General features: G+C 33.7%; 1 pseudogene; it reads right to left on the bottom strand.

The window, feature by feature from the left end:
* Positions 1-6,353: 6,353 nt before the first annotated feature.
* On the bottom strand, positions 6,354-19,473 carry LOC109506080 (soluble inorganic pyrophosphatase-like; annotated as a pseudogene).
* Between the last annotated feature and the right edge of the window lie 316 nt (positions 19,474-19,789).

Below are 19,789 nucleotides of genomic sequence, written 5' to 3'. Positions count from 1 at the left end.
ATCCTCTGCATTGACTCACTTTCTGTCTAGGTCGGCTCAATTTGAACTGAGTCGGCTCGTTGAACATTGCTTGAAACTTCAGTCTTTTTGACTTTTGCTATCTTCTGAGACTGAATCGACTAATTTTCTGACTGAATCGACGAAGATCCTATCTTGGTTAACTCACCTGAGTTCTGGATCGACTAAGTCTCTTATTTTTCAAAACATGACTTTCTGTCACTCAGACTAGATCGGCTCAGATTTCCACTAGGTCGACTCAGCTAGCGTGCTAAGCATGCCATGACTTCTTAGATAGCCTTTCTTTTTTAATTTGATTTCTAAGCTAGACTTGCCTTCTTAACTTGATTTAATCCTCATTAAAATTCTTTACAAGATGTTCTTTACAAGATGTGTCTAGTTTAGAGTTTCTTCATTGAGATCTTGAGTGGTGGTTCTTTTATCTAAACCTTGAAAAATTTTGAATCTTCTATCTTAAGTGAACACTAAGACTAATAAATCTACACATCCTTATAAACATAGTTAGACTTTATAATTTATATTCAAAACTCTTTGTAATCATCAAAATCAATCTTTGGATCAACAATCTTTTCCTTTTTGATGATGATAAAACTTTTAAGTATACGCAAAATAATATATAGTGAGTTTCTAAAAAATTATATATTTATAAAGTATAAAATTATTAAATAATAAAAATATACTTCATTCTAATTAAACTCAAATATATACTCAACAATAACTTTCCCTTTTTTTGACAGCATAAAAAAAAATAACTAAAAAGAAGGTAATCAATAAAACTAACAAAGTAAATTTTTCTTTAACAATCCAAAAATATTAAGCTCTCCATTAATATTATAATCAATTGAGTTCAATTTTTATTCAAAACTAGCTTATAACCCCCGTGCCATGCACGGGATGCTAGAAAGCCAACATAACATGAAAGTTAATCTCATAATCTCATATGTATCTAATGTTAAATAATTTATAAATTAGAAAATCAATATAACATAAAAGATATCATAGGTGGTATCAAGTATTCTAAGTGAGGACATAAAGTCATATTGTTTAAATAGTATGGTAGTAATAAGTAACATAATCATGAGTGTAATAGAAATACTGGCTCACCTAGAGGGTTGATAAGCATTCTAATAGTAGACAGAACTTTTGTGATAATCCGGCCCAATTGGGCTCAAAACCAGCTCACAAAGCCCACCAAAAAAAAAAAACAGAGCAGGGAGGAAGACTCCGATCGGGAGTCTTCCTCTTCCCCGTCTCCGATCAAAAATCGGAGTCCTAGGGCCATTAAAAGACCCTAGGACGAGCTCTATAAGAACCCCCTCTTCTCCTCTAAGTGTAGATCCTTCGGTCACCGATGATCGCCGGAGTTTTTCTCCGATTTTTCCGTTTGAAGCCGCGGCCCCTCGACCTGTGCTTGCCGCGATTTCTCGTCGGAAACCTCATCGAAGTCGAAGGTAAGCCCCGGCCCTCCTTCCTCTCTTCCTTCCCCTCCTCCCCATGGCTTCGTGCACCCTCGGCGGCCGTTGGGATCGTTGGAAAAATTGATGAAAAAGCGAGACCCTGTTCTGCCTTGTTCGGTCGAGCCATTTCCTCCTCTTTTCGGGCCACCGGCACCACCGCCCGTGGTGCCACACCCTTGTAGCATGACCCCCACCTCCCTACCTTCCTTCTCCGAGGGTTATGGCCATCGGTGATCGGTCAATGACCAGAGAAATTCAAAAAAAGGGATCGAGTTCCCTGTTTTTCGATTTTTTTTATAAAACTCCTGCCGGCCGAGCCTCACTGTCGGCGATCTCTTGCCCCCGTCGTCGGCTGCCACTGTTGGACCTCCAGCCATACCGCAGTACCTCGCCGGAGCACGAGCCACCAAGTTTTCCCCCGCCTCGTGTCCCTCCTCTGTTTCGGCCCAATGAAAGCCCGGGAAGAAGAAGAAGAAAAGAAAAGAAAAGAAAAGAAAGAAAAAGAAAAAGAAAAAGAAAAGAAAAAAAGAAAAAGAAAAAGAAAAGAAAAGAAAATGCAAAAATAAAAAAATAAAATAAATAAATAAATAATAAGAAAAGAGAAAATTTTCCTCTCTCCCCTCTTTTTCTCTCTTTCTCTCTCTTTCTCTCTCTCTATTGTCTCTCTCTAAAAAGAAAAAGAAAAAGAAAAAGAAAAATATATATATATATATAATAAAAATATATATATATGAGAGAAAGTTTTTCTCATCTCTCTCTTAAGTCTTTCTCTCTCTAGAATTAGACTTTCTCTCTCTATCTTCTCTCTATATTTTCTCTCTCTAAATTTTCTTCCTATTTTCTCTCTCTAGACCTTTCTCTCTCATTATGAATTTCATCTCTCTAGGGTCATTCTCTCTCTCTGATTACATTACAGACCCTAGGATAAACTTGAGATGAAAATATGATGATCTGGGACTGCTCCGAAATTCGTGCAGTAGATCAGATCCCGATCCGATTCTTTTTCGAAATTGATAATATCGATCATGATAAATCCATATTAAGTCATCCTGATATAACCTCTGACGATCTCAATCATGATTGCCACTTTTAAAGGATACGAAGATTCTCTCTCCATTTTCTCTCTCTACTTTCTCTCTCATGACTGACTTTCTCTCTCTAAAAAAAGATCTATGAATCCTGTATCGAGTCATGCCTTCATCTTTTAGAAGCTTATATTGACTCTATCAAGATGATCTGAAGTTGCTTTGATATTCGTGCTGTATGTCAATCTCATCTGATCGTATCAAAGATCTTTCAAATTTATTATTAAAGAACCCTATTGATTGATCTTGACTTTAATTCGATCTGTGCCTCACGATTTCTTGATCAAGTCACTTGAATCTGACTCTCAGATCAAAGATCCTAAATCGCCCTGGTATCTGGATGGACCGACACTTCCGGACAACAATCCTCTTTCCTTATGATTTAATCTTATTATATTTATAGAGTAGAAATTGACGATGAAAAATTTGAAATATAAGATATAAATGAAGCTGCTTATGTTATCGATATTGAAATTTATAAAGATAGATCCTTAAAGAACTTGGACTACTTGGACTATCTTAAAGAACTTATATCTCTATTATATAAAATTTTGGATGAAAAAAATTCCTTTAGATCTATTCATATTGTAAAGGGTGATAATTTAATAAAACTTAATATTCCAGAAGTAAGATAAAAATAAAGGAAATAAGATTATTAACCTATACATCTGATGTTGAAAGCCTATACACACATTTATATCAGTCCAATCTTACTTATGTTGCATCAATGTTTCGACATTATTAACATGATCCAGGAATGGAGCATACAAAAACTGTAAAGAAAGTAATACATTATCTGTAAGGTATAAAAGTTTACATAGTTACATACAAACGGTCTGATTATTATAAAGTGATAGGCTATTAGGATTCACTTTTTGCTGATGCACCAATAGTAGAAGGTCTATTATTGAAATATCTTTCTACTTACAGGAGATGCTATATCATGGATATGTGTAAAATAAAATCTTGTTCACTATATCCAATAAGGAAGTAAAGTATCTAGCCTATATGAGACTTCCTCACAAGCTATAAAGTTATAAAATTTTATCACAAGACTTAGATTTGTGGACTCTATTAGTAGATCGATAAAAATATATCGTGATAATTTTGCAGTAAGATTATCCAACAATATAAAGAAAATACAGACGCTTGCAAGCATATTAAGATGAAATACTTTACTCTTCGTGAGAAAATAAAGGATATAATGTCTGTGAAATATATTAAAAAAAATTGATAATTATAGATCCGCGAACTAAAAACTCATTTTGGAGATTTTGATGATCAACTGGATCATATAGGATATAGCTTATTTTATATATTAGACACTATGTATAAAGTCATCATATTAGATTTTATGATAAAATTTATTTTATTTTATGCTGATAAGCTATTTACAGTGTGATAAAAAGATAACAAAGGAATAGACATAAGGTTTAGTCTATTCATAAATTAAAATTTCACATAAAGAACTTAGTTATAAGATGTCATTAGTATTGTGATACATGGAAGGTCATGTGTTGATTAATAACACATTTACCATCATGATTCACACTGATGATTATTTTATAATCAAACATATAATATATATCCTATGAAAAATTTAAGTTTTTTAAATATGACCACATCAATTTTTCAATTATCAGATCCAGATAAAATTTTATTAAAAAAATTTAAAATATTTTGAATAATTAAAACGAAGATGCTTGTGTTAGGTTGGGTCAAGTGGGAGAATATTATAATTTCTTTGATTATATCTATCCGAATGTGGCCCACACTAATACGCATCGAGATTTGTTTTACATATTTTAATTGATTTGAACTTTGACTAAAGATAAATCTCTAATTAAGTAATAGGGATATATTAGATGGTTTGATAAAATTGAACTCTATACAATCATTATGGATAAAATCATCTTTCAGTCGTTATGACTAATTCAGATACTACCTCTGATGGATTAGCCATGTTATAAAAGGACTTCTACGGACTTGATCTCCAACCTGATTCGAATGCTTGTGAGATTCTTCCTATCGAATATACTCGGATAAAGGATTGAGAAATCAAGATACTGTTCGATGACAACGAAGAGCATCCAAAATTGATTTTCTTACAGTTGCAGATGGTTACAAGTTGCAGATCATTGCAGACTTTAGATCATTGACTCGTTTAGGCTTGAATAATAATGGCTGAAGGTATAATTATTTCCGCATTCAAGATTAAATTTTTTATATAAACATCATGAGAAACTTAGTCAACTATTCTATTGATCAATTTATCCAGTTCTCATGCTTCTCTAGATAGATAAATTATTTTTTCATAGACAACATTTATCCATGAAATGGAGGAAAATCTGAGATGGGTAAGTCATTTTTCCATCAATCGAAAAAATAATATTTTTATTTCATTCATAATATATTCTTAACCCTATGATAATAATATATAATATTATCTTATATATAATATTATATTAATTATTATCGAATAATAATATTTTATTATTTTAATATAATATATTATTATAATATATATTAATATTATATACTATATTATAATATATTTTTATTATATATAATATAATTTATTATATTATACTATATTATATGTATTATCTATATTTATGAATATATATTATATAATATTATATATTATAACATATAAAATATATTATATTATATTATATTATTATATATAATTATATTTATATAATAAAAAGTATTATGAAAAATATGGATAGATCTTAACTATTTAAGAAAGTAATAATGTAAAAGAACATGGATAACATATTCTCAAATCACTTTTCAATGCATAAAAAAATATGAAAAAATTATTTTTCTATCTAAATATTTTTTAAAAAATATTTAATCAAAAAAATATAGATTTCTAAATAAATTTTTTATCTTCAAAAGAACAAGTATGTTGGCCATCTATAGACAGCTTTAACCAGTCTAGAGGACTTCGAACGGTGTATCAAGCACCCTGCATGCCTTGAACAATAGATATTTAAGCTGATCCAATAAGCCATCTTCATCTCAGACCTAATTTATGCAAGCATTAGAGACACCTCATCTCCATCAAATGGTCAAGGACAAAACCTACTTGTAATTTATTTTGGAAAGGCTACCTCCCTTATGGTAAAAGTCACACAACTTGAGGCAAATACGTACAAGTAAATTTTCACTAATGAACCACCTGTTCCAACCAAAAGATGACCATTACTCTCAGGAACCATTGCTGGAAAACATATAAAATTACTTAGAGACATGTCATCTTATCACCAGAAAAATATTAACTAGAAGATTTCCTTTAAGAAGATATCTATTTTCCCTCTTAAACCAACTCCCGATTCCACTCGCTTTTACACCATCTAATTTTAGGGTGAGCAAGTGGAGCAATATGTCTGTGTCAGCATTGAGAAATCTTCATTTTCAAAACTTTAAAGGTTAAGAAAAGATTTTGATGGATTTTTAGGTGGGTCATCAACCATTAGATTATAAGAACAGAGAATTTGACGAAGGTAAGGTAATAGATGGCAATACTAGTCCAACTGTTTCCAAGTAGAAACATGAAGTGAATTGCATGGAAGACAACCCAGAGATGGGTCAACTACAGGAAATACAATACCCAAATTCTGAGTATTTTTTTTCCAATGAGTTTCCAGAGGACAATAGTGGAAAGACCACGCCAAGAGAATATTATTAAATGAAACTGCCATTATGAGGATAAGCAGAAACAGTGTCAAAGATACCATTGTAGAGTGAAAATGTTCTAGTGCGAGGCTTGTCTCAATTGCTTAAGCATTGCTAAAAATCAGAATACTTCATATAACCCACCACAGAACTTAAACCGACAAAATTCATAACCATGATACAAAACAAAGTCAAGAACTCTCCATTTGTTTTTAACAATCACTTGCGCATCAATGAATAGAAAAAATCTGAATTGCTTCTTGCATGTTAGAAAGGGTTATACCATGCTTCAAAATATTCTCCAATAATGCACATGGCACCCTTCAACATTGCTAGTCTGCTGAAATCAACCAAATGTCATCTTTCTTCTTCTTCTACTTCTTCTTTTAAGGAGAAAATGGACCACCAAGTGCCACTTAGAGGTTCTACTCAAATTGCTCTCTTTATAGCTTCATGAAATTACACGACAAAGATGAAACAATGAATGGCTACAAGCAGGCAAAACCCAACAATGAAAAACTACCAGGCATCCATGTGATCTGATATAGGATAGTATTCTTGAAGTACCGATACAAGCAAAAATCAAGACTATATTAAAGAGTTAAACTTAATAGAGGATGAGTTTTTCCTATCTTGCCACTATGCTGATGGAGGAATGTATTATTGAATAAAAAAAGCAGCACCATTCTAACACGTCAAGTTCTGCAAGATGTATTCACCATAAAGATCCCTGTAGTGGCATCCACCAGAAAGATATTTTCAGACGAGGAACATAAGAACAAGCATGCATTTTGTCAAGAAGAGAAAATAGCTATCAAAGAGGTCATGCAATTCACATTCTGGAAAAAGGATCAATAACTAGCTTATAGACTAATATGAATGGAAATTTGAGATGTGTGGCATTGAAGTAAAGAGGGATAAGTCATTCTTTCTCTTATGAGCTTGTGGTAGCTGACACCAACTTACATGGAGTGCTGGATGGCTTCCTGGGTAGTAATTGTGGGCAAAAGTTCATTGACTAAAACTTCTTTATTCTCATTCTTTTTGTCTATATCATTGTCAAGGATTCTAGTGTTTTCAAGAGGGTAGTCAAATACTTGTAGTGATAGTATTCAGGATCATCAGCACAAATTGCAATAATTTTATCATCTTTCTCACCCTGTTATCAGAACAAGCAGGCATGGAGCCCAAATTAAAGTAAACAAGAAAAGAGAAAGAAAAGAAATCACAATAACTGTGCCATGCACATGCTACAAAATATACAACCTGATCAATCACAGGCATAAGCCGAATGGCCCTTGCCCAAAGAAAGCAACCAAGAAGGCCTGGTTCCTGCTCCAGTATTGGTTAATCAAATAAATATTATGTTCAACTGTTTCTAATAACCAAATTCACGAGTTCAGTGTTCAAAACAAGTTTGGGAAAGATCTGGAGTTACAAAAAATGCAGAGGTCTCGCCAAAAGTTCAGAAGGAATCTGGATTTAAATATGCAAGAAACAAAAGTTTAACAAAATATAAAATGTAATATAAATGGCATTTTTATATAATTGTTAATGTAAATACAAGCATTGGATGGAGAAGAACAAGAATGAGTAGCAAGAAGTACCATCATCACCAATGACAGAGCATCATTAATTTGTAATTAGATTAGTTGTGAATAATTTATGAATAAATTACAAATTTGTGAACAATTGAAAAATATTTATCATTTAGCTACCTGGGAATAAATTGAAGAATCTTTCGGTCAGGGAGAAAACTTGAGAGTATTTGAGAATTTCTCAGTAATTCATAGAACAATGTTTCTATGATAATAACACTACCACAGACACAAACTTAATACTTGATAATAACTATAAAAAGAAAGTAAAAAAAATCTGGAATAGAGTAGTTAAGAACCAAGGTTCAATTTTCCTGAAAGAAGAATTGAGACTAAGAAACCTGGGAGGCCTCGTTGGAATTTTGGACTATAATAGCAAATAGTTTTGCCAGCTAAAAAACAAATATACATATATGAAAAATATAACTAAGTAAACTAAACTGAGTTGCTGATGAGTGGTATAAATTTTCAAGTCCCCTGCAACAGAACCAAAACATCCATAAGGTCACCATCTTTGCAAAGTGTGCATTGTACGAAACCATAATTATGAGGATAGACTAACCAATGAATAGACATGATCAACCTGACATCACATCATCATCATCTTCATTAATGAAAAAAAACTGAATTAAGGGCTTACTAATTTGAACAAGAAAATGAAAGGCATGCCAACAGCCTGAGGCTTTACTATCTCCTTGTCAAGGGATGCTAGAAATCTAGGCAATTGTTGAGATTGTAACTCCAAAGGAATATTTCTTGTTCTTAAAATAGACATCAATGCTAATATAACACAACCATCTCAGACAACATCGGATGAGGCTAGAGCAGAACTAATATCCAGAACTTAATCAGTCCTATTTTCTTGTCAAGTTCATATTTCACTATCCTTCCTTTCAATAACTCCACACAACCTAAACCACATGAAAATTGAAAATAAAGTGGATGGATGCATTAGAAACAATGAATTAAAATTAAATGAAGGAAGAAGTTCAAACTCCTGTTTATATTCATGCATTATTTTATTTTATTTTCATTTTATTTCTTATCCCTCAACAGGTATGCCAAGAGTAATAGTAAATTATAAAGAATAGAAAGGGATAGCAACTCTATGTTCTTGACAAAGACTTAAAAACAATTTCATGAGATAATAGGTTAACTAGTGAGTAGTTCCTATAGATACTACACCCCACACCCCCTCCCCACCGAACCTCCAAAAACACCCACATCTAGATTTATCAAGAAAACCAAGCAGATAGTAGAACCATGCTGAAAACCAGTCAAAGTCATAACTTCCCAAAATGTCAGCCTCATAGGTCCACAAGTAGATTTGGAAGAAAGGAGACTGGCACGCACACACACGCACGTGCGCGCGCACACACAAACACACACACACACACACACACATATATATATATATGTGGAGAGATAGAAAGAGCAAGAGCGAGAGAGAGAGATTTTGGAAGGAGATAAGAGATCAACGCAGGATATTTCATGGGAAGAAAAAGGTGTCAACTTAAATTGGTATACAGGAAGGAGTTTCATAGGTCATGTGAGAGAACATGGTGGACATGGGATTTCACAAAATAATTTCCATGGGAGATTGAATTCTTGACCTTGTTGTGTTTTTGGACCTAGAAAAATGCAAATATGTATTACAAGAAGAGAGATAAATGTTTAGTTCTAAGAGTAGATTAAATTTATCATAGATAGATCATTGTTTCCTAAAAGAAAAGTGATATCAACATGCAAGAAATTTTAATGTGATACCAGGAGAAACCCTAACCACACAGCATTAGTAGTCCTAGACGTTTATGCTAGGCGTAAGAAGAGAAAATTGAAGTTCTAAATGCCAAATGACAAGATGGTGAAATTTAAAGCAATGAATATGCAATATATCTCAACAAAAAAAAATATTAAAGGAAGAAAATTTTAACTAAAGAATTGAAATTTGACAAATGTGAAACTAGTTGGACTTTATTGTTTCAAGAGAGCGACTAAAAAAAGTTATTAGAGAATCTGAAGACAAATGTTGTATACTTAAAGAAGCATGGAGAGGAAGTTAAGGTAAAGAGAGCTTGCTCTCTATAACTTGAGAAAAAAATGATATCAAGAATGGAAAAAAATTGAAAGATATGAAAAGAAAAAAATGCATTGCATATGATAGTTTGTAGTAGGTTAGATTCCAAGGAAAGTGAAAATGGAATTTTTTGAAATAAATGCAAAATCTAGATGTGCCGACCGAGTAACGAATAGTAATACTGAGATTCACAAGTATTTGGTGAAACATATGGACACCAAAGAGTGGTCTATCAAAAAATAAAATAAAATAAAATTTTGAATGAAGATTTTGCCAAAAAACATATAGAAGAGGTTAAACAAAGGAGTCACCATAGTTTTCTTCATTCAATTGAAAAAACTTAAGTAGATATAACTTTGAAAAGCATACAAAAACCTAAGGCAGATGAAACACAACGAGGTAGAAAAATCATGAAAGTTATTGGTCAGCTTGGCTTACTAGATTATTAGTGAGGTCCTAAAAACCAAGAGTTTTGAATGATTGGACGAATATTTTGGCATCAATTTTTGAGAATAAAGGAGTTACACAAAACTGCTCTACATCAAATTAAACCAGTGAACAGTTCTAGAAAATTATGGCTATGGGTGATGGAATACAAATTTAGGAAAATGATGGAAATCTCGAAAAGAGCTCAATAACTGAACCAATCTTCTTATGTAATTGAGGAAACACATGGGCATTATCAAGATTGATGAACAAGAGATATAATGGAGTGCCCAGTTTCTTTTTATTTCAGTTCTTGACATAAAAGTGGGTAGAGATAGAGATGAAGACCTGTATAATTGAAATAAAGCAGGATGGTTAAAGCAGAAAGGTGCTGCTAGAGTGTTATGTGATGAATATGTATCTTCGGAACTAAAGAGAAAATTCTAAAAATGAATTGCAATATTGTATGGCTCAAAATATTGGGCAATAAAAAGGAATGGTAATAACGTTACAAGTTTACCAACATAAAAATGTTAAAAGAATGTGTGAAGCCCCAAATTCGGGACATAACACAGCCATGCTATCGAGGGATATTGCCCTCGATAATACGAAGCCTATCGATCATAATCAACTAAAATCTATCAAAAATAAAATATAATTAAAGATTCAATTCCATCATTCATCAAGTAATTAAACCAATATTGATTCAGAGCATCTAAATCTAACATCAAATACCAAATTAATATCTCAAAATTCATCAATAAATAGCTATAAGTCTATGATCATCAAATAATTTCCAAGCTCGCTAGCGAAGACCCTCAAGCCTGGATCATCCTTCGTTCCTAACTTTATTCATCTAGACAGAAAAAGAAAAAAAAATATATATGAACTATACCAGCTCAGTAAGTAAACCTTATACTATCTTATTCGGATCAAGCATAAGTTTATACATGCATCAATAAATCATTTAGAGAAAATAATTTGACTTGAAACATAAAAATTTCAAATAACAGTATATCATAAATCAATGATTCGCCTGCACCAACATAAATCATACAATTTTCATAAACATAGTTTTCAATGCATAGCATAAATAAATTCGTTAATCATGTTAACTTCGTCTATAAAGTCATAAATCATCTGTCATTTTGTCATATTATAATTCTTAATAGTTCTCTCAGACTAAATGTTAAGGTCACTATTATATCCGTGACAGGACCATAATCATGTACCAACTATTATTATCCGTTGGTAGGATCGTATACCAACTATTATGACCCGTTGGTAGGATCGTATGCCTATTACTATTATTCACTGACAGAATCATATGTCAATTACTATTACCCATTGGCAGGATCATTCATAACTATTTGAAAGCCTTTTATCATGTTCCTCAAAATAAACATTCTTAAATCATATTTTCTTAAATCATACATAAATAAGATACTAAATAATTTCATAAAATTCATAATCCATAAATAATTTTTAATAGTAAAACAATCATGAAATCATTCTTTTCATAACAAGGCATGCATTTCATAAATATGGAGTTCATATTTCATAAAAAATCATTCATATTAAATATTCATAAATCACTATTTTATCACAAATCATGAATTTCACAATGCATATGCTTGATCCTTATTTTGTAAAAATATAGAATAATTTTTTTCATGATAAAAAAGTTGATAATTTCAAAAATAAGAAGTGTCGGAGTTATTTACCTCTTTCGTCCTACCCCTTCAAACTTTGATAGACGAAGTTATCGAACCTATTTAACATATTAAAAGCATAATTAATTCTCATTTGATAAATTCAATCATAAAGAAAGAAAATTATAAATTGGGTGGTCGATTCGACAGGCAATCTGAATGCTGGGATAACTTGTCTCCTAATCGAGTGTCAAATCTAAGTGACTCGTTCAAGAAATCGTGAAGCATAGATTGAATCAAAATCAATATCGATCAATAGGATTCATCAATAATGATTTTCAAGGATATTCAATATGATCGGGTGGGGTCCGACATTTTGCACAGATATCGAAGCGATTTCATACCTTTTTTGAGAACATCATCTTAGGTTTATTCATGGGCCCATGGAAAAGGAAGACAACTCAATACAGAATCTATAGGTATTCTTAGAGAGAGAAAGTAGGTGAAAAGAGATAAAGTAAAGAGAGAAAGTGGAGAGAGAATCTTTGTATTTCTCAAAAGAAGAATCCATGATCAAGATCATTAGAGGTCATATTAGGGTGCTCAATGGAAGTTAAATGGTGATCAGATCTATAAGTATATGGTAAGAGCCGGACTGGGATCGACAAACTGCACGAATATCAAAGCGAGTTTGGATCTCTTTGAAAAGATCATCTTAAGTTCATAGTGGGTTCCAAGGATTAGATAGAAAGAGAAAAAGATAGGAGAGAGACATCCTAGAAGAGTGAAGATAAGAGAGAAAAAATTCTCTCTTTTTCTTCTTTTCTTTTTTTTCTTTTTTTCTTTTCTTTTCTTCTTGGCCGAACAAAGGAGGGATGCGAGTGGGGGGGGCTGATACTCCGACGAGATACGACGGCACGGTCGGAGATCTAGCGATGGGCAGTGGGGTGCAGTCAACGGTGGCCAACAGCGGACGACCAACGGCAAGGGGGAGGACGGCCGTCAAAATCAGATAAAATTCAGAAAACAAGGGATTTCTTTTGCAACTGATTTCCAACAAAGCCGGTGGTTGGCAGCGAGGCCTTGGGCCAGATGAGAAAGAGAAAAGGGAGAGGAAGAAGAGTTGGAACTTATCTCAAGCTCCGATGGCGTCTTGACTTCGATTTCCGGCAAGCACAAGCAAGGGAGGTTGTGACCTCAATCGAAGAAATCAAGAAGCAAGAAAAAAGAGATGGCCGGTGCTCGTCGTGAAATCCTTTGGAGGGGGCGGAGGATTTTAAGAGTGGAGGGGAGGCCGAATCTTCCACAGATTCGACTCCCTCTCCAACAGAATCGATTGGGAATCTTCCTCATCATTTTTCTTTTCTTTTTTATTTTTTTTGGTGATTCTCTTTACTGCTTTGAGATTCATGTGGCCCTCTTTTTTTTTATTAGATTATCACATTTTACCCTCCTTAAAAAAAAGATTCATCTTCGAAACTTGACATATCTTCATTTCTAAATAAGTAATAATACTTTATCTTCATATCATCTTTATCATACTTTATACCAATTTCCGTCAACCCTAGTTTTCTTATGACGCAATTCTTAAATAATGCATCGATGAGAATACTTTACTTAAGGGATGAGATAATATATAGTGGCTTATTCAATTCTTTAAGTATATAGTTAAAGTTGGAAGATACAAAGGAATGAGAAAAATTCGTAATCAATTAACATATAAGCATCTATGGGTTGACTAGAATCGTATCTGTAACAACTTGATCACTTGCCTTGGCATCCTGCTCAGTCAAAGTAAATACTTGTGCATTCTCTTTTTGGTTCTGATCAATGAGTTTGGCAGACTTAAAGTCATTCTTTTTGTTAAGACAATCCCACGTCAAATGTCCTTTCTTGCCGCATTCAAAGCACATTCCAAATTTCTTATAGTAAGGCTCACTATAATTTCTACCATAATACTCACAAGTCTCTACTCCTTTCTTCTTATTAGAGTTATTCTCTAAGTTGTCATGCTGGTCACTCTGAGTTTCTATTGGTCTAAACCTCTTCCTATTCTTCCTTTCTTATGTTGATCTTTTAATATCTGATTCAACTTTCAAAGCTCGTTCCAGTACATCCTTGTAGTTGTTAAAAAGATGAGAGGACAAGCGAGATCAAATTTTATATCTTAAGCCATGCTCAAATCTATTTGCTTTGCTTCTTTCAAATTCTATGAGCTGGGGGCAAAATCGATTTAACTCATTGAAGTTGTTGACATATTTCCATACTGTCATATCATCTTTTTGCCTTAAGACCAAAAATTCATTTTCTTTTACTAATTTAACTGACTCTTGAAAATATTGATCATAAAATATCTTTTTGAACTCCTTCCATATCAACCGATTATCATTATTTCCATATGCAACCTTTATTGTAATCTACCAAAACTCGATATTTTCTTTTAGCATGAGAATGGCTAAACTAACCTTCACATCCTCGGGATACAAAAGTGCATCAAACATCTTTTTCATTTTCTGAATCCAGATCTTCGCAACTAAAGTGTCGGGTTCAGACTTCATCCCTTCCGTTGCTTATTGTCACCTATCAAAAATACTAGCATTTATTAGCTTCTTTAAATGAGCAACAAGAACACTAAGAAAATTTGTCTATTCTTATTCAATTAAACGTGATTTAGCTAAACGGGACCTAACTACCTATTGCTAGACTTTAAGTTCTACCATGATTAATCCTATTGCTCTGATACCATAAAATATCACGCTCCAAATCTGGGATATAACACGGCTATGCTATCGAGAGATATTGCCCTCGATAACACGAAGTCTATCGATCATAATCAACTAAAATCCATCATAAATAACATATAATCAAAGATTCAATTCCACCATTCATCAAGTAATTAAACCAATATTAATTCAGAGCATCTAAATCTAATATCAAATAACAAATTTATATCTCAAAATTCATCAATAGATAGCTACAAGTCTATGATCATCAAATAATTTTCAAGCTCGCTAGCAAAAACCCCCAAGCCTGGATCATCCTTCATTCCTAGCCTCATCCGTCTAGACAGAAAAAAAAAAGATATGAGCTACACCAGCTCAATAAGTAAACCTTACACTATCTTATCCGGATCAAGCATAAGTTTATACATGCATCAATAAATAATTTAGAGAAGATGATTTTACTTGAAATATAAAAATTTCATAATAATAGTATATCATAAATCAATGATTCTCTTGCACAAGCATAAATCATGCAATTTTCATAAACATAATTTTGAATGCATAGCATAAATAAATTTATTAATCATATTAACTTCGTATATAAAATCATAAATCATCTGTCATTTTGTCATATCATGATTCTTAATAGTTCTCTCAGACTAAATGCTAAGGTCACTATTATACCTGTGACAGGACGATGATCATGTACTAACTACTATTATCCATTGGTAGGATCGTATACTAACTACTATTATCCATTAGTAATGTCGTATACCAACTACTATTATTCGTTGGTAAGGTCGTATGTCAATTACTATTATCCATTGATAAGATCATATACCAATTACTATTATCCATTGATAGGATCATTCATAGCTATCTGAGAGCTTTTTTTCATATTCTTCAAAATAAGCATTCTTAAATCATATTTTTTTAAATCATATATAAATAAAATATTAGATAATGTCATAAAATTCATAATCCATAAATAATTTTTAACAGTAAAACAATCATGAAATCATTCTTTTCATAACAAGATATACATTTCATAATTATGAAGTTCATATTTCATAAAAAATTATTCATATTAAAATATTCATAAATCATTATTTTATCATAAATCATGAATTTCACAATGCATATGCTTGATCCTTATTTTATGAAAACATAAAATAATTTTTTTCATGATAAAAAAGTCGATAATTTCAAAAATAAATAAGAAGTGTTGAGGTTATTTACCTCTTTCATCCTATCCCTTCAAACTTTGTTAAACGAATTTATCGAACCTATTTAACATATTAAAAGTATAATTAATTCTCATTTGATAAATTCAATCATAAGAAAAAAAAATTATAGGTTGGGTGGTCGGTTCGACAGACAGCCTGGATGTTGGGATAACTTAGTCTCCTAATCGAGTGTCAAATCTAAGTGACTCGTTCAAGAAATCGTGAAGCATAAATTGAATCAAGATCAATATCGAGCAATAGAATTCATCAATAATGATTTTCAAGAATATTCGACATGACCGGATGGGATCCGACATCTTGCATGGATATTGAAGCGATTTCGGACTTCTTTTAGGAACATCATCTTAGATTCGTACATGGGCCCATGGAAAAGGAAGACATGACTCAATATAAGATCCATAGGTCTTTTTAAAGAGAGAAAGTGAGTGAAGAGAGATAAAGTAGAGAAAGAAAGTGGAGAGAGAATCTTCGTATTTTTCAAAAAAGAAATCTATGATCAAGATCATTAGAGGTCATGTTAGGGTGCTCAATGGGAGTTAATGGTGATCAAATTTATAAGTATATGGTAAGGGCCTGACTAAGATCGATAAACTATACGGATATCAAAGCGAGTCTGGATTTTTTTGAAAAGATCATCTTAGGAGGACGTTTGGTAGCATGTAATCCTGACAGGATTATACGTAATTTTACAACAGAAATCAGATTACACTATTTGTTTTGTCACTTTTACAGGTAATGCTGCATTACATGTAATGCAGCATTACCTCAAAAAGAGGTAATCTGATTGCCTAAGGAGAGGTGGCTATGTGATTACATATAATCTTGCAATCCTATAATCTTGCAACAAAATAACTTTAGGACCAAAATACCCTCATCAAAATAAACTAAAATCTATATTAAATAAATTATGAGTAGTCCCAGTTGGTGAAAATAAAATAGAAAACATAATAGGAGGTTCCGACCAGTAATGCCACCGAAAATGGTTGGTCCCGAAATTAAGTTATCCTTTTAAAAAATAGACAATAATCAACAAGCAAGGATGGTGGTACTTTGAAAAAATTAGCTTATATTCCATATAATCTAAATTGTATACCAAACATTATGATGTAGGATTTTCTGTTATTTTACAATAACATTACTGCACATACCAAACACAACAATATAGGATTTTCTATTATTTTATCAGGTAATCACATTTCCTCTGCAATCACATTACCATAGCAATATTATCTATGTAATGCACCAAATGCCTCCTAGGTTCATAGTGGGTTCCAAGGATTAGAGAGAGAGAAAAAGAGAGGAGAGAGAAATCCCAGAAGAGTGAAGATAAGAGAGAAAATCTTTTTTCTCACTTTTTCTTCTTTTTCTTTCTTTTCTTCTTTTCTTTTCTTTTCTTCTACGCCAAACAAAGGAGGGACGTGGGTGGAGGTGGGGGGGCGAGTACTCCAGCAAGGTGCGGCGGCATAGTCGGAGATCCAGTGATGGATGATGGGGTGCGGTCGACAGTGGCCGGCAGCGGACGACCAGCGGCGAGGGGGAGGACAACCGCAAAATCAAGAGAAAATTCAAAAAATAGGAGATTTCCTTTTGCAACTAATTTCCGACAAAGCCAGTGGCCGGCGGCGAGGCCTTGGGCCAGGAGAGAAAGGGAAGAGGGAGAGGAAGAAGAGTCGGAGCTTACCTCAAGCTCTGACGGCATCTTGACTTCGATTTTCGATGAGCATAAGCAACGGAGGTTGCTGCCTCAATCAGAGAAATCAAGAAGCAAGAAAACGGTGATGGCCGGTGCTCGTCGTGAAATCCTTTAGAGGGGGCAAAGGATTTTATAGAGCAGAGGGGAGACCAAATCCTCTCCGAATTCGACTCCCTCTCCGTCGAAATTGATGGAAGAAGACTCCTGTTGGGAGTTTCTTCATCATTTTTCTTTTCTTTTTTGTTTTTTTTTTGTGATTCTCTTTACTAATTTGAGATTCGTGTGGCTCCCTTTTTTTGTCCTGATCAGGTTATCACAGAAGGTGCTAAAACATAAAAAGGATAAATCAGGGAATGAGTATGTCAAAACAGAAAGAACAGTCGAAGTGGTTGAGGGTAGTGATGGATGACTAGTTAAGATGGTATGGGCATCTATATCAGAAATATTAGAAGGCTTCAATAAGGTAGGTACTCAAACCTTTGTTGAAGGATTTAGAAATAACATGAAAAGACCTAATTACTAAGCAGCTAAGACGGAAAAAATATATAAGAAAGAATTTGAAAAACTCAAAATATGACCATAGGTAACCCTCAATCAGAATGAATAAATGATCGGAGTACAAGGATTCAAAAAATCAACAACATATATAGGTTATGGTTGTAGTTTCTTTAGCTAACAGAGATTCTAAAAGGTCTTGCTAATAACCTATTAAACTTAGATCTAAGTTGAAACAATCAACATTCTCACCCAACGTTAGCCAAACTGGCCGATTTGGGGCATACGAAATTGGACCGATCAGTTAGCAGCAAGATTCAAGGTTTTGGTTTACAAAATATAAGTATCTCCTTGTTCTTATTGATTCGCTTTGCTTTGCCCCTCCCTCATTTCGAAATCCTAACTCAAAGCTCTCTCTGCCTGGATCCCTCCTTCACCATGTCCTGCTCACCATCGGCCTACCTCCACGGCTGCTCTCTCTCTCTCTCTCTCTCTCTCTCTCTTATAGGGATGAAGGCGTTCATCATGGAGGTCAGAGACCAGACTAATTGTCATCATCACGGCCTCTCTCTCTCATCGTCATCCAATTCCAGATTAGATCCTTGACCTTACCGTCATGCGGTATCTCTCCCTCATCAAATCCTTAAAAGCCTCCTCCAGATTTGACCCCCTCTAGCCTAGGTGAGGCCCCCCTCTCTCTCCCCCTCCCTCTCCCACCTCTCCGTCTCCCTCCCTCTCTGGCCCTTTCCCTCTTGCTCTCCATGGCTCCGGTATGCCACGGTTCAATTCAGTTTGATTCAGTACCATACTGCACTAGTCGCTACTCAGCATGCTTGTCGATTCCAATTCTTCCAACCTTGTTCTTGCCAAACTACAGGCTAAACTAAAATGCCAGCTAGAATTTAGATCTGATCCCAAAAAATCAGCCAGGCATATTTCTAACAAAGAATAAGACCAAATACTATAAAGCTCTAGGACCCACAATGCACTTTTTTTTGGATAGTCAGCTACTGTACATTATTTTAACACACTTATGTAATGTGCTACTTGGATTGTTAGGGTGCACACCTATTTCAAGTTCATGCCAAGGATGTGCAGCTGTCAAACTCCTTGACAAGGATGAGAGAATCCTTTCATTTAGCCATGGAACAGGGCATTTTTTAGAAGAAGCTGTTTCAATTTCTTCACTTATATCTCTGTATGGAAAGGGAAAGACTGCAGAAAAGGCAAGAAATTCAATACACTCGATTGCAGAGACTGGTTATTAAAAAATGACTTGCCAGATAAACACGAGATACAGTTGGGCTTAACAAATCATAGCTACTTATGAATGACCATCGTTGAGAATTATTTCAACTCGGACAGCTTAAAACTTCGTAAGGAAGAAGGATAAATCAAATATCCCCCACCCCCTCATCCTTGGACAATGCATATTAACGAATTTTTTCAGAGAAGGGTTCATTTAGGACTAAACAAAAATGGATTTGACAGCTACAGGATACCATCTGCGATTAAATACAAAAGCAAAATGCATCAGCAGTACTGCATTTCTTTAACTGGAAAGCTGTAGATGGATAACAGTCGGGAATCCCTCTCTCCTGTAACATATAGTGCCAAATACAACAACGTTTTGA

This window comes from Elaeis guineensis, chromosome 7 (assembly GCF_000442705.2).
Source record: "Elaeis guineensis isolate ETL-2024a chromosome 7, EG11, whole genome shotgun sequence".
Classification (NCBI taxonomy): Eukaryota; Viridiplantae; Streptophyta; class Magnoliopsida; order Arecales; family Arecaceae; genus Elaeis; species Elaeis guineensis.
The sequence above is the reverse complement of the archived record's forward strand: the minus strand, read 5'-3'. Positions and strand labels throughout refer to the sequence as shown.